Source organism: Salarias fasciatus, chromosome 5 (assembly GCF_902148845.1).
Source record: "Salarias fasciatus chromosome 5, fSalaFa1.1, whole genome shotgun sequence".
In the NCBI taxonomy this organism is placed as follows: domain Eukaryota; kingdom Metazoa; phylum Chordata; class Actinopteri; order Blenniiformes; family Blenniidae; genus Salarias; species Salarias fasciatus.
This window is the reverse complement of record NC_043749.1, coordinates 25,155,617-25,168,795: the sequence shown is the minus strand read 5'-3', so window position 1 is coordinate 25,168,795 and position 13,179 is coordinate 25,155,617. Positions and strand designations below refer to the sequence as shown.

Below are 13,179 nucleotides of genomic sequence, written 5' to 3'. Positions count from 1 at the left end.
ACAACAGGCATAATAAGAATCATTTTCAAATCCAATTTCAATGAGGCAGTTTGCTTTTTTCAAATGCTGATGCTATTATGCTGATGAGATGTTTGTTCAGCAGCATATTTAACATACCAGCCCACCTTGTGTATTGGTTTGATTCCTGAATGCTTGATGTCACGTTTCACTCAAGCACCTTTTTCATACCACCTTCCTAACAGCCAGTCGTATGGCACGAATCCATGTTTGCCTTAAAATGATGCCAGACCAGTCCGCAAAACTAATAGCTATTAAGTAGGAATCAGCTGTTGTCTGATGCCTAAAGTTAAATTGACATAATTTGTGGTTTTAACGGTGATCTACTTGGTTCTGCTTCATCTAAATGTTCTAAATCTTAACCACTCCGCATTCATCCACATAAACAGCTCTTGTGAACAGCCGCACGCATCCAAAAATAGGTAATCCTACACACGGCACACACTTCAAACTCGCTGACTGCTCATGCCCCAGGATAACTAAAGGGCTGCTTGTTTGGGATGCATACGTTGTCTTTGCTGAATTTGCTGCAGGTGGGCACATTATGTGGTGTTGTTATACCGCACGGGTTGAGAAAAAGGTAGAATCGCTGGCTGTATAAAAATGCACTGGAGCAGAAAGCCTTGAAGCAAAGTTCTCCGGCGTGCAGCACTCTCCTGCTCAATCTGTTGTATATTCTGCTGTGTCTATAGAGCAGACAAATGTGTACCTCCAGTCAACTGCTGGCATCAGTTCACGCATATAAATGCACAAATATGAATGAGGCTTCATGATTCTCTTTCAGTGAAAAGCACTATGAAACCATCCTGGAGTTATTCTGCAGCCCATGTCTAATTATTGGCTCTGTAGCAGCGATCTTTCACAATCTGGACCTATTTTACCCCTCAAACGTAAACTATTTGCATCAAAAGATGATAAGCGGACAATAGATCATCACATCTGAGTGAAACTGCCAGATCTTGCACATATTTGACTATTTGTTATTGAGAAATTGCATGAATGGAATGTTTCCTAATGGATTTATATAAAAGATTCTAATATCTCTATTACAGTATCACCATCCTCAAATGCAATCAGTTATTTGCATTGAAAGCATCAGTTAGATGACCTTATGCACTAACACGATGCGTTACTGTCCTCAGTGTTTGAAGCAGAAGTCTCATACTTTGTCCTTATTTACACAAATGTCAGCGTGTCGCCGAATTATTTTTTCATTCTGTATGTTATTGTCATTCGGTCATCTCTGTCAGTTTAGGAAGAAAAAAAAAGCGGACACAAATATTCCCACTCATCAGCTAAAGGTCACTAATGCAGCTCCGTTTGCACGACAGCGTTCAAGTGGAAACACGCTGTTTTGTTTTTTTTGCTCCTGAAATTTTTTGCATTTTAAACGGCAGTGTTTTTAAAGCGACGCTCACAGAAACGGCAGAAAGGCTGATAATTATGTAGTTAGCAAGCTGGGCAATTAATTGATGCTGTTTGTGCAGTAAACAACACAATATAAATATTAACAGCAGCGAGTACACAGTCAACTCTAAAAATCCCGTTTTCAGGAGAATATGGACCGGGAGTCATGACACTCAGGAGGAAACTATTGTTATTGTCCATCTATGTAAAGCATTGCCGTTTAAACAGGACCTTTAAAGCGAATGTTGATGCTACCATCAGACATCCCTTTAGTAATCGTGACAGAGTTGATTCAGAAGTAGTTCCTGAGCCCTCGTTCTCCTCTGAACTGTTGAAAAACTGTCAAGACAGCAGTTTCAGCCAACAAGTCGAAACAATGAGTCTTGTTTTTTGACTCTGTTGTTTACATTCAAAGAGAAATGTAAGCCAATTTGCGGCTCTGGGTGAAGTTGCTGCTTTGAGCACTTTATGACTCGCAGTATCAAAAGCTTCCTTCAACTCCACTTAAAGGCTGCCGAGCAGGTAGCGTGCAGCGGGTTTATCACAGCTTTCGCACAGAAAACATCTGCCTGCTTGGACTGGAAACAACAAAGAGGAAAGCAGCGCGACTGCACCAAGCCGCAAGTTGTGAAGACAAACCAAAACAATGACTTTAGAAGACGCCAAGAGAGCCGAGCGAACTGCAGCCAGGTGATAACTCTCCTTCGGTTTTTCACGTTACACAACCATGCGACCCTCGCTTTGGAGGTGGTATATTGTGTGGTGAGAAAACAAACACAATTTACATGCTGTCAGATTTTGCCCACCGATGATAAAGCAAAGTGAGAGACTCAGTTGAAGCTTTTGGGACAAGAATGTTATTGTTCAGTGAAACAAACTGAGAAAGGAGTTGAGGATTAAAAAAAAAATGTAAAAAAAAGAAGCACAAGTAGACTTTCCGCTCCCTGCTATTCACAGTTTACTCCATCAATGCCCATCTGTTGCTGAGCTTCACCACTTGGGGCAAAAGGCTTTCTCTCTCTGTCACTTCTAAAGACATAAATACCCGGTTTATTTCCCTCCAACTGTGACATTTCCATTTGGGATCTCTGCATTCAAACCGGTTAACAGGCGGTGACAGAAGCTCAGCTTCTATACATCGTGGCCTTCTGTCATCTTTCTGTTCATGAGATTTCTGCACAATGACGTTTCAGCAACTGCTTAGAATTATCCCCTGAAAGTTGAATATTTCTAAAGGAATTCATTTACCATGATGTGTGGAAAATGTTGGAAAATCTCTCCTGCATGTTTTAGGTTTCTCCCCGCTGCAACACGCCTGATTGCAATAAGGGCTCCTTATTTTTAACAAACTGATGAAGACTGAGGCGTGCTGAAGCAGGGAGGGATCTGGGCCATGCAGGACTGCAGCCCACGTGGTCCTGGAGTTGGAGACCCCGTCTAAGGAGTCGTTCCACCTCCCGTACATCCGACGTTTTCTGTTTCCCCCTGCTACAACACACCTGACTGTCTCAGGCTCCGTTTACACAACAACTGTTCAAGTGAAAACAAGGTTTTTTTATTTTTTTATTTGAGTAAAGTTTCATGTTTACAGGACTGTCTCAGAAAATTTGAATATTGTGATAAAGTTCTTTATTTTCTGAAATGCAATTAAAAAAACAAAAATGTCATACATTCTGGATTCATTACAAATCAACTGAAATATTTCAAGCCTTTTATTATTTTAATATTGCTGATTATGGCTTACAGCTTAAGAAAACTCAAAAATCCTATCTCAAAATATTAGAATATCATGAAAAAGTATACTAGTAGGCTATTTAACTAATCACTTGAATCGTCTAAATAACTCGAAACACCTGCAAGTGTTTCCTGAGTCTTGAAAAACACTCAGCTTGGTTCAGTAAACTAAATCACAAGTATGGGGAAGACTGCTGATCTGACTGCTGTCCAGAGGACCATCATTGACACCCTCCATCAGGAGGGTAAGACACAAAAAGAAATTTCTCAAAGAGCAGGCTGTTCACAGAGTGCAGTTTCAAAGCACATTCACAAAAAGTCTGTTGGAAGAGAGAAATGTGGCAGGAAACGCTGCACAACCAAGAGAGATGACCGCAGGCTTAACAGCGTTGTGAAGAAGAGCCGCTTCCAGAATTTGGGGGAGCTTCAAAGACAGTGGACTGAAGCTGGAGTCCAGGTATCAAAAGCCACTGTTCACAGACGTGTCCGAGAAATGGGCGACAACAGCCGTATTCCCATGGTCAAGCCACTTCTGAACTCAAGACAACGGAAAAAGCGTCTGACTTGGGCTATGGAAAAGAAGCACTGGACAGTTGAAGAGTGGTCCAAAGTCCTCTTTTCAGACCAAAGCAAGTTTTGTATTTCATTTGGAAGTCAAGGCGCCAGAGTCTGGAGAAAGGCTGGAGAGGAGCAAAATCCAAGTTGCTTGAAATCCAGTGTGAAGTTCCCACAGTCAGCGATGGTTTGGGGAGCCATGTCAGCTGCTGGTGTTGGTCCACTGTGTCTCATCAAGTCCAGAGTAAATGCAGCTGTGGACCAAGAGATTTTAGAGCACTACATGCTTCCCTCTGCTGAAAAGCTCTAGGGAGATGATGATTTCATTTTCCAGCATGATCTGGCACCTGCCCACAGTGCCAAAACCACCAGTAACTGGTGTACTGACCATGGCACTACTGTCCTCGATTGGCCTGCCAATTCCCCTGACCTGAACCCCATTGAGAATTTGTGGGGTTTTGTCAAGAAGAAGCTGAAAGACACCAGACCCAGCAATGCAAATGAGCTAAAGGCCGCTATTGAAGCATCCTGGGCATCCATAACACCTCAGCAATGCCACAGGCTGATTGCCTCCATGCCACGCCGCATTGATGCAGTAATTCATGCAAAAGGATTCCCAACCAAGTACTGAGTGCATTAATGGACATTTTCAAATGTTTGATTTTGTTTTGCTGTTATAATTTTGTTTTTTTTCTTGGTCTGAGGAAATATTCTAATATTTTGAGATAGGATTTTTGAGTTTTCTTAAGCTGTAAGCCATAACCAGCAATATTAAAATAATAAAAGGCTTGAAATATCTCAGTTGATTTGTAATGAATCCAGAATGTATGACATTTTTGTTTTTTTAATTGCATTTCAGAAAATAAAGAACTTTATCACAATATTCTAATTTTCTGAGACAGTCCTGTATATAGCAACATTTTGAACACCGTGCCCATTGACATGGAGAGAGCAGAAACAATGAAAATGGTGTAGTTCACACATGTTGAGCCACGAGTGTTATTGTCCATGTACTCGTGCATGTTCAGGAGAAGCTTTTACTACTACCATGATGCGCATACGCAGTAGCAGCGACGTTCATTTCTTACATTTCAGATTCAGATCTGCCTGATGATCAAATCAGATCTTTATTTTTCTGGGAGTCGGGTTCATTTTGTTGATTTTGTGGAAACATTGCAAACACCCTGCTTTACATGAAGATAATGGCATCATTATATGTCATTATGGCCACATGCCTGTTTTTTGCTCATCTCACGACTCAACCAGCCATAAGAGATTGTCATATCTGATATTGCCATAAAAAAGAACCTCTCAGAAATTGACTGCAGTGGCCTTGAGCAGAGATCAATATCTTCTACATTAACAAGGCATCGAATACTAAAATGTAATGTGGAGAACTGAGAGAGCATTCCTGCTAAAATCCTCTCAGCTCCGCGGAGCTCCTCAGCTTATTGTTTTTCGGTCTAGCCTCCAGCTCCACTTTGCTCTTATCACGATTGTTTTTGACAACATCGGGAGTTTTTATCCCTAAAAACCCCCGAAGACCCTCCGTGTGCTATCTGCTTAGGAACAATGAGTGGCAGACAGAGATGATGAACATGGAGCAGCGTTTGGCATTTGAGGAGCCAGATATTCCCATCAGGATTTGATGAACACCAAAAAGACAAACAGAGCTAAAAGACAAAGATTATTGAACTTACATTGTCAGGTGGCAAAACAAGACTGCAAAAGAATCCTAACGTTTCCCAAGGTCTGCTCTGTGTACTGTCACTGTTTACTGAATGGCATCTCAGCTCTATGAAGTGATAACACGTTAGCGTTGTTTTTGCCCATTTCACCACCTAAAGTGGCAAAAATAGCGGTTAATAAAGGTTCAGCGGATGGAGACCTTCGCGAGGACAGAATAAAACATGGAACACATCGTCAACAACGGGCCCATTATTTACCTGTTAGGTCTGCCAGAGGAGGGGAGCTGCAGAGATTACCGCTAATGTCCTACAAGCAGACTTTGTTTGTGTCTATATATTTGGCGCAGTGGAAATTTCAAGCCAAAACACTGTGCAGATTTGTAATAATTATGGAGGACGCCTGTGATTTCAGTCCCCTCCAAATATTCCATGCCTGTACTTTTGGCGTAATAATTACACCGCAAATTACTTACCATAATTCACCAAACATCAACGTCCTGTGATAACATTAGTTCAGTCCAAATCTGCACCTCAGTGACTGGAGGTGTTTTATTTATTAAGGGTTTTTTTTTTTTAATTGCGCGTCTTTTTCTCCGGAGGCTGAGGAACCCAGATGGATACGTCCATCTGTAAAAGATGGTCAAAATATTCTATTTATATTTATATTTTACAGTATTGTTGGATCTTTAGGCCCAAAAAAAGACGATTGAATAGTGTTTTACTTGAGCGACGGTGAGTTTCTCTGTGCTTTTGCACATTTCTGGTTAAGAGTTATGATGCACAGAAATAATAAACTATACCTTGGAAGTTTTTATTTAGCCTCTAAATGCAGGGTGTCCATTTTTTTCTGGCTCCCCCAACTTATTTATTTAAGAAGAAGCTTATATACTGTTGGTTTATCATCATTTAATATTCGACTTTATTTTGTTTTTTTTCTGATTCTGGGCCATATTTAATCAATAAGATCAATAAGTAATCTATACCCTCACATATGCACACAGTCAAGTCATAATGAGTGAGTGGTCTTTCAAGGTACAGGACAGATGCTTTTTGATTTATGTGCATCGTAACTCTTAACCAGAATTGTGCAAAAGCACAGCAAAACACAGAAATGAGCTTAATTCATCTCCGTCTGTTGGTCGTCTCAGAGCAGCACGACAAAATGGAGAAAAAAGTGTTTCATCTTGTTTAATTAGCACTGAGCTTTGCTACTAGAGGCATTTGTTTGATTGGTCAAGGGTTGTTTTTGTCAAATTATTCTAGAAATTCACACTTGACAAGAAGTTTTTATACCACAGTCACTTTCTCATGAAGTCAAACAAACATTTGGGTTGCAGAGTGGAATTCATTTCCAGCAGGAACTCTGATTTTGTTGAAACGATCACAAGTGAGCTATTATATTTATTCTTTTAATGTTGGATGATTGTGTTTGCATCCACGGGCACTGAGATGCCATGAAAATGTCAATAAATAGTGACGGAGTGGGATGAGTTCTTGGTGTTTGATTCGTGGCTCTGAGCCGCAGGACGGCACGCAGCCATGACCTGAGAAGTTATTAGACCAGCTTGTTGTACCTCACGTCTTAATAAACAGCCCACCCTGCTCCTAAAGCACCAGATACTTCCTCCTTTCACCAGCGGAGGATGTGAAAGCCTTTCCAGTGTGTCACCCGGCAGTTTATGTGGGAAGAGTCCTTGACCGACACATCGCCGAGGTCTGGGAGTCAAGTGCTTCCTCACAGTCTGATGGATCTTCCTGCTCACACATCATCACTCACAGGGACATTATCCTGTGAAACATGTTTGCCCTTTTCTTCACAGCTCAGGAGAGCCAATGACACGCCGTAAAAAAAAAAAAAAAAAAAAAAAACCTTTAGAGGACGTAACACTCATAATACACCGTTTGTTCTTTATGACAGTTGTTTGTGATTTTACAGCAATTAATCACTCAAAATTCTAAGTTCTTTAAGTGAAAAAGAGACTTTCCACTGTATGGATAAGTAATTACAAATTAGGTTGGAATACTCCAGCAGCAGCAAACGTGTTTATTTCATAAGCTTCATTTGAGAAGAAATGTGCTGAAATAGTTTAATAGCTGCTGCTGAATGCATCTGTTAAAGGGAGTTAATTCCAACTACTTCAGTGATGTTAAAGCTCCAATTTACACGAGTTACACGCTGCTTTTTAACTTATCAACAGAACCTTCAGGGGATGATTTAAAATGAAACACACTATTTAAGACTTTTTCACGCCGGAACTGACCCATCGGGCTGATTTTTTTTAAACAGGTTGGAGTCTGCAGCACATCAGCATTCGACAAACGATGCGTTGACAGGTTCAAATTCCAAGAGACGTGCTGCTGTTCATCCTCTTCCCCTTCTAGCTCTTCTGCTAGCTGCTGACAAAAACTTTATTTGGATGTTTTGATTCAAACTCTTACTGAAATAATGTTTACATCATCATTTCCAATATTTTCAGGACAGTGGTACCTGGACATGAGTCACGGCTGTAAAAAAAAAAAAAATGTCATGAAGAGGAGAAAACACTGGTGAAGAAGTTACCCTGGTGTATAAGACATGTATTTTAGACATGACTGCACTGTGGATAATCCGTATCCAACAGCTGCTTTTCGAGAACCTTTTCCTCCAACTTTTAACCCACGATTAGCCTTCTTTGCTTTTTTCATCACGGTAGAAGTTTCTCTGCATTTCTCCAGTTGCTCATCACTCTTTCTGCTGCTCTGTTTCTGTTTTCTGCATATTTATTTTAGTTTTTTTTTTTCGAAATTCTGCTGTGTATCTTTTTTTTTTTTTTGAGTGACAGTGTTCTTCTGCTGTCAGTCAAATATAGCAGTAATCAAGTTTTTTTTGGTGGTGTTGTGGCAGCTTTTTGTTGTTATTCAGTAATAAATGGCCCCAGATGGTCATTACTTTGACACATAAGTCCCATCCTGTTACAAGTTGCATGACTATTCAAACAAATGATAGTACATTTTAAAAAAGTGACTCCAATTCAAAATACATTCGGTCTTCGCCAGTTCTCGGCTTCGTTTACACGATATATAAAAAAAAAAAACTCTAAAACTACCAAGTTCCAGGACATACCTGACATATATATGTATTTAAAATAACATTTGATAGACATTAAGTCTATTTAAATAGATTTTTTTTTCCAGCCTGTGATGAAACTCGTATAAATAGTTGAGTTCTGCCGTATATCTCTTTGTTATGAGGGGAAAAAATGGAAAGCATTCCAGTGAGCGGAGCTTTAGTCGATATTCAATTAACCCAGGCAGACTGTCATGGTGACTGTTTATCAATACCTCTTTTTAACTGCACACCCTCGGCACACTTAATTAAACTTCCCATTAAAAGCATCAAACAAGTGAGCAAACCAGCAACACAAACAGTCGGCCAAGTTTTGGAAAGTGAGGCCGGATCCATACGGGCGCTGAGGGGAGAGCCGGTTATGTAAACGTGAGAGACGAGATTCCTGCCCTGTCCTCAGGACTGAGGTCTCCGCCGCGGCCGTGCACGCTCCCAGCCGCGCTCTGGACACAGAGGGGGGCTTTGTGTGTGACGCGCCACAATTATGTGTCCTCAAAGTATTTGTCTGATTATCGATGTGTATCTGGGACACGCCGCGACCCTTGACCCCGAAATCATTCATTTCCTCGCATTCCTCAGCGGAGCCTATGCAAGCCTGGCCCCACGCAGGTCAACGCACGCTGTGGATGTGACTTCATATGAAGGAACACTACAGATAAGAAAAAGAAAACAGAAAACCAAATCCCCCCCGTCCTCAGTGTGGAACCAGGAGGGATGAATCATCCGTGCGCTCACTGTACTACAGACTCTGCTTTCTCTGTCTTCCTGCTAATCAGCAACAAATCAGTGCCAGTGGACCAATTGGGGCAGCGATGCGACTGTCTAGACAGTGATAATGATCTGCTAGCATGTAATCAAACATGCCAGTGCTGCTGGAGAGTCTCTCTGGTCTCTGTAATAACTGTCCATCCCAGGAATGAGGGACTGGAGCTGCCAACAAAAGAAAGATAATTATTTATTGTTTGGAGAACTAAACAAATATAGAAAGAAGCAGGAGTAAACAGTGACAATAAATAAAATGAAAACATGCACTGCTGTGAAATTACATACACTGGAAATAAGTCAAAATATTCACCCATCCGTCTTATTCAGTCGGTTTAATTGGAGATATTTTAATAGAACTTCCTGCAGACTCAGTCTCTCCAGGGATCCTGACTGGACACTAACTTTTAATGGAAGCTAACGTGGAGTTGTTTCACTGTAATGTATATCGACAGCTATAACATTAGCTGGAATTAAATTTGGTGACTGTTAACTGGAATATGAATCTTTACAACCCTGGACATCATTTGAAGAATAAATCCTACTTACTAGTTGAGAATCTTTGGTTTGAAATGCACTTGGACATCTAGTCCGTAACAGTTTTGGCAGTGAGAGAGAGAATCATGTCATCTGCACGTGTGATTCGGTTCTCATTTTACACCAGATGCCTCTTAACAGCCCCGAGCAGCGGGGTGGTTAAGAGGTTTGCTCAGGGACAACAGTGGCAGACAAACCAGCGAGCTTCCTGTTACAAGCTGGAACCTCCCTCGTCTCTAGAAAGGTTGTAATGTTCAGTTTTGCGTGTGACCGTCAGAGACAGACCCTCACATTTAACACTGAAGCTGTGTATCCCAGTGACATTGAGTTTGAGAGCAAAGTTTCGAGGACTCTTCGAATTTCTGAAAGAGCGTGAGATCAGTTATTGGTGAAGGCTTAAAAGAAATCTAGCAAAAAGAAAAAAAAAACACTCAAATTTAGTCATTTGTAGTCATTTAATATCTTTCTGTTTTCTTTTTGCTTGTGGACAGTGTTTGGACTCTCAACATTACAATGATCATACCTCAAATTCAACCAATCAGGAATCAATAAACTCGGTTTCCTTTAAATGTAAAATTTCCCAGAAGCCTTCAGTTGTTTACTGGATAGGAATAATTTGGCCATATTAGGACTGAAACTAATTTTGGTTGAAAGTTGAAATTGCTGCTGAAGTCCTCTGGTCCCTCGTCCAGCTGAATGCTCCCTGTTCTATCAAAACAATAGCCTGGGCCTGGCGGTGCGTTCAGGTACCTTGCAGAGTGTATAACACTCAAGAAAACGGTTTCCAAGAACGGTTTAAATACCAGTTCGAAATGAACCAGGCAATTTATTGGTTGCTTTGTGGATCAAGCACCTGCTGTGAATTTTGCAATTAAACTTCTTGTGAGAGAACAAAGGTTGTGCAAAAAGTACTGAACCACGAAAGATATGTGCTTCAAAAAGTTTAGAGAAGGTCACATTAATGTAAGGTTATTGTGGATTTTAGGGTTATCCTAAAATTTTACCTGAAAGCAAAATACCCTTCGCTTTTTTTGTGTGTAGTGTATGTTTAATTCCCCAAAGCTAGAATTCGTATTTGTATGCATGTGAAGTCTGCAGAAGTGAGGTTATTGGCAGATCTGTTGTAATAGATCACATTAGATTGTACAATTCTGGCCAAGGAAGTGTCCAGTGAGTCTATAATGGTAAACATGGTTTGGGAGCATCCTTGGGGGTGGTCGGTGGGAGGGGGGCCCTCCTCTTGGCTTCTTCGCATGACTGCCCTCAGCTGCATGCACTGGAACAGTTCGCAGCAGAGTGTGAAGCAGCCGGCATGCAGATCAGCTTCCTCAAGTCCTCGCTCCTTTCAGAGAAGAAGGAGAGAGGCTGAAACTCTGCCTCAGCCGGAGGAGTTTAATTCATTTGGGGTGTGAATCTCAAGTAATGGGAGGAATGGACGTTGGTTCGGCTACAAGCTGACTGTACGGCACCAGTAAGGCAGTGGCTGAACAGGATATTGGTGATTCAGGCATCAGTCTCCTGTTTGTATTAGAGTTCAGCTGAATGAGTCTGAGACAGCTGTGGACCGCCATGTCTGGACTCTGTTCCTTTTTCACTGTATCCTCATGTACTGAGCTGCAAAGACGAATGAATGGAGCAGGGAAAAGATGTTTCAACTGATTAGTCGGTCATTGCAATTAGAGAAAATACTATAAATGAATTCGAGTGGTGAAAGAAACTTTATCAATTTTTTTTTCAATAACATTTCATGTTGCACTGATCAACCAGCCTGTAAATGAATGAATGAATGAGTCCCTGGCCATTAAATGTCCAACTTTGTCCAATCAAGAAAGGTTATTTATACTTATGTAAACATTCAACAGTAGATAATTACATTGATCTAACATCATCTGGTTGATTAGTAGCATCATTTATTTTGGAGATATCCTCTGTCATTGAATCTCTTCCGTCTCTGAGTGAATGTTTTCATGTCTTGAATACTGACAGTGAAAAACCCCAATGAGTGAGTAGAAGCCGCCCAGCCGAGGCCGCCGGCCGGCAGCCACCCAGACACAAAGCAGGGCACCGGCACTTTAAGGACGGAGTAAGGACAGTGTCATAAAGCAGCGGCCAGCATCCAAACCACCGGTGTGTCTGGAAAGTCGTGCGTCTCATTTCGGCTGTCAGTCTCACGTGCTTTCTGTCCCTCTGCACTGCCGTGTGAATATCAATGAACACGGAGCCATTACCGCCCCAGCCTGGGATGACAGAGTTTGAATGATGCATCTCTCGTTTCATGCCAGACCGGGCGCAATTTCTTACTTTGGAAGCACAAATGTCAAAAGCAGATTTTAAGGCTGTGATGGCTCAGCAATATCCAGAATTGTTCTAACTTGAAATGAACAGTCTGCTCCCTCCCCGCCGCTAACCTTTTGTGCATGTGATGGAATTTTGCGGCTGTACAGATAAGAATTGATGGTGGTGGTGTTTGTTTACGGAGGCCCACAGATAAGCTGAAATATAATCCTTCCAACTGTTTTTGATCAAAGAAGTAAAGCTCCGGCATGTTCTCGCCGCAGCTCGATTGTAATTCTCCCGGCCTCTTCTCTTTGTGTTCGGCCCATTAGAGGGGCTGTGCTTCTGTCCTTTGCTAAGTTTGCTCTGAGAGTTGAAATGTTTTCCCCTTGGGCGCCTTGTGCCAGCCCCCTTCCCCTCTCCCCCGATGTGGGGGTGAGCTTTCCCAGGACAAAGAGATGAATATATAATGGAATGAAAAAAAGGGGGGGGAGAGACAAAAAGACAGCGGGTGTGTGTGTGTGTGTGTGTGAGAGAGAGAGGGAGGAAGGGAAAGTGGGCGCACCAGTGAAAAGATATAGAGGGCTTGACAAGTGCTTGTCAAAGGATTTAATACTGCTGCCAAGCTCGGAGTGGGGAAACACAGAGAGGAAGACGCAGAGAGAAACAATCTGGACTTTTTTTCTGTTTTACAGATTCAATTGCTCACTTATTACAGACTCCACAGGGTGTGGGATACACACCACGCTGTGTAGCCGGAGCGCCGGAGAGCGGCTCAGTCCAACTGCACCCCCCCTGCTCTCCCCTGGTCCTCCAGCACATGGTACAGTCCATTTAAAAGGCTGCATGTCATCTCAGTGTGTGCAGGGTCCTCTCTGAGAGCAGCTGCTCGCAGCACACTCTCCTCGGCGGGAGCATTCACTTCCCCCTCCGCCCGCTGGGCTGCATCTCCGCTTCTCCTCCGTCTTTCTCCCGCTCTCCTTCACTCTCTCCTCCTCCTTTGCCCTGCGCACATACACACACATGCTTGCGCTGACTGTGCAGGAGTTGGCCACGCGTTATCTTTCATGCAGTAACAGGTAGACAGCATCATCTCAA

The 13,179-nt window shown here is 42.1% G+C and overlaps 1 protein-coding gene across 2 annotated transcripts in view; it reads left to right on the top strand.

Annotated features, from left to right (window-relative positions):
- Positions 1 to 13,179, top strand: part of kaznb (kazrin, periplakin interacting protein b) — a 159,120-nt gene that overhangs the window by 55,131 nt on the left and 90,810 nt on the right. The window lies entirely within an intron of this gene.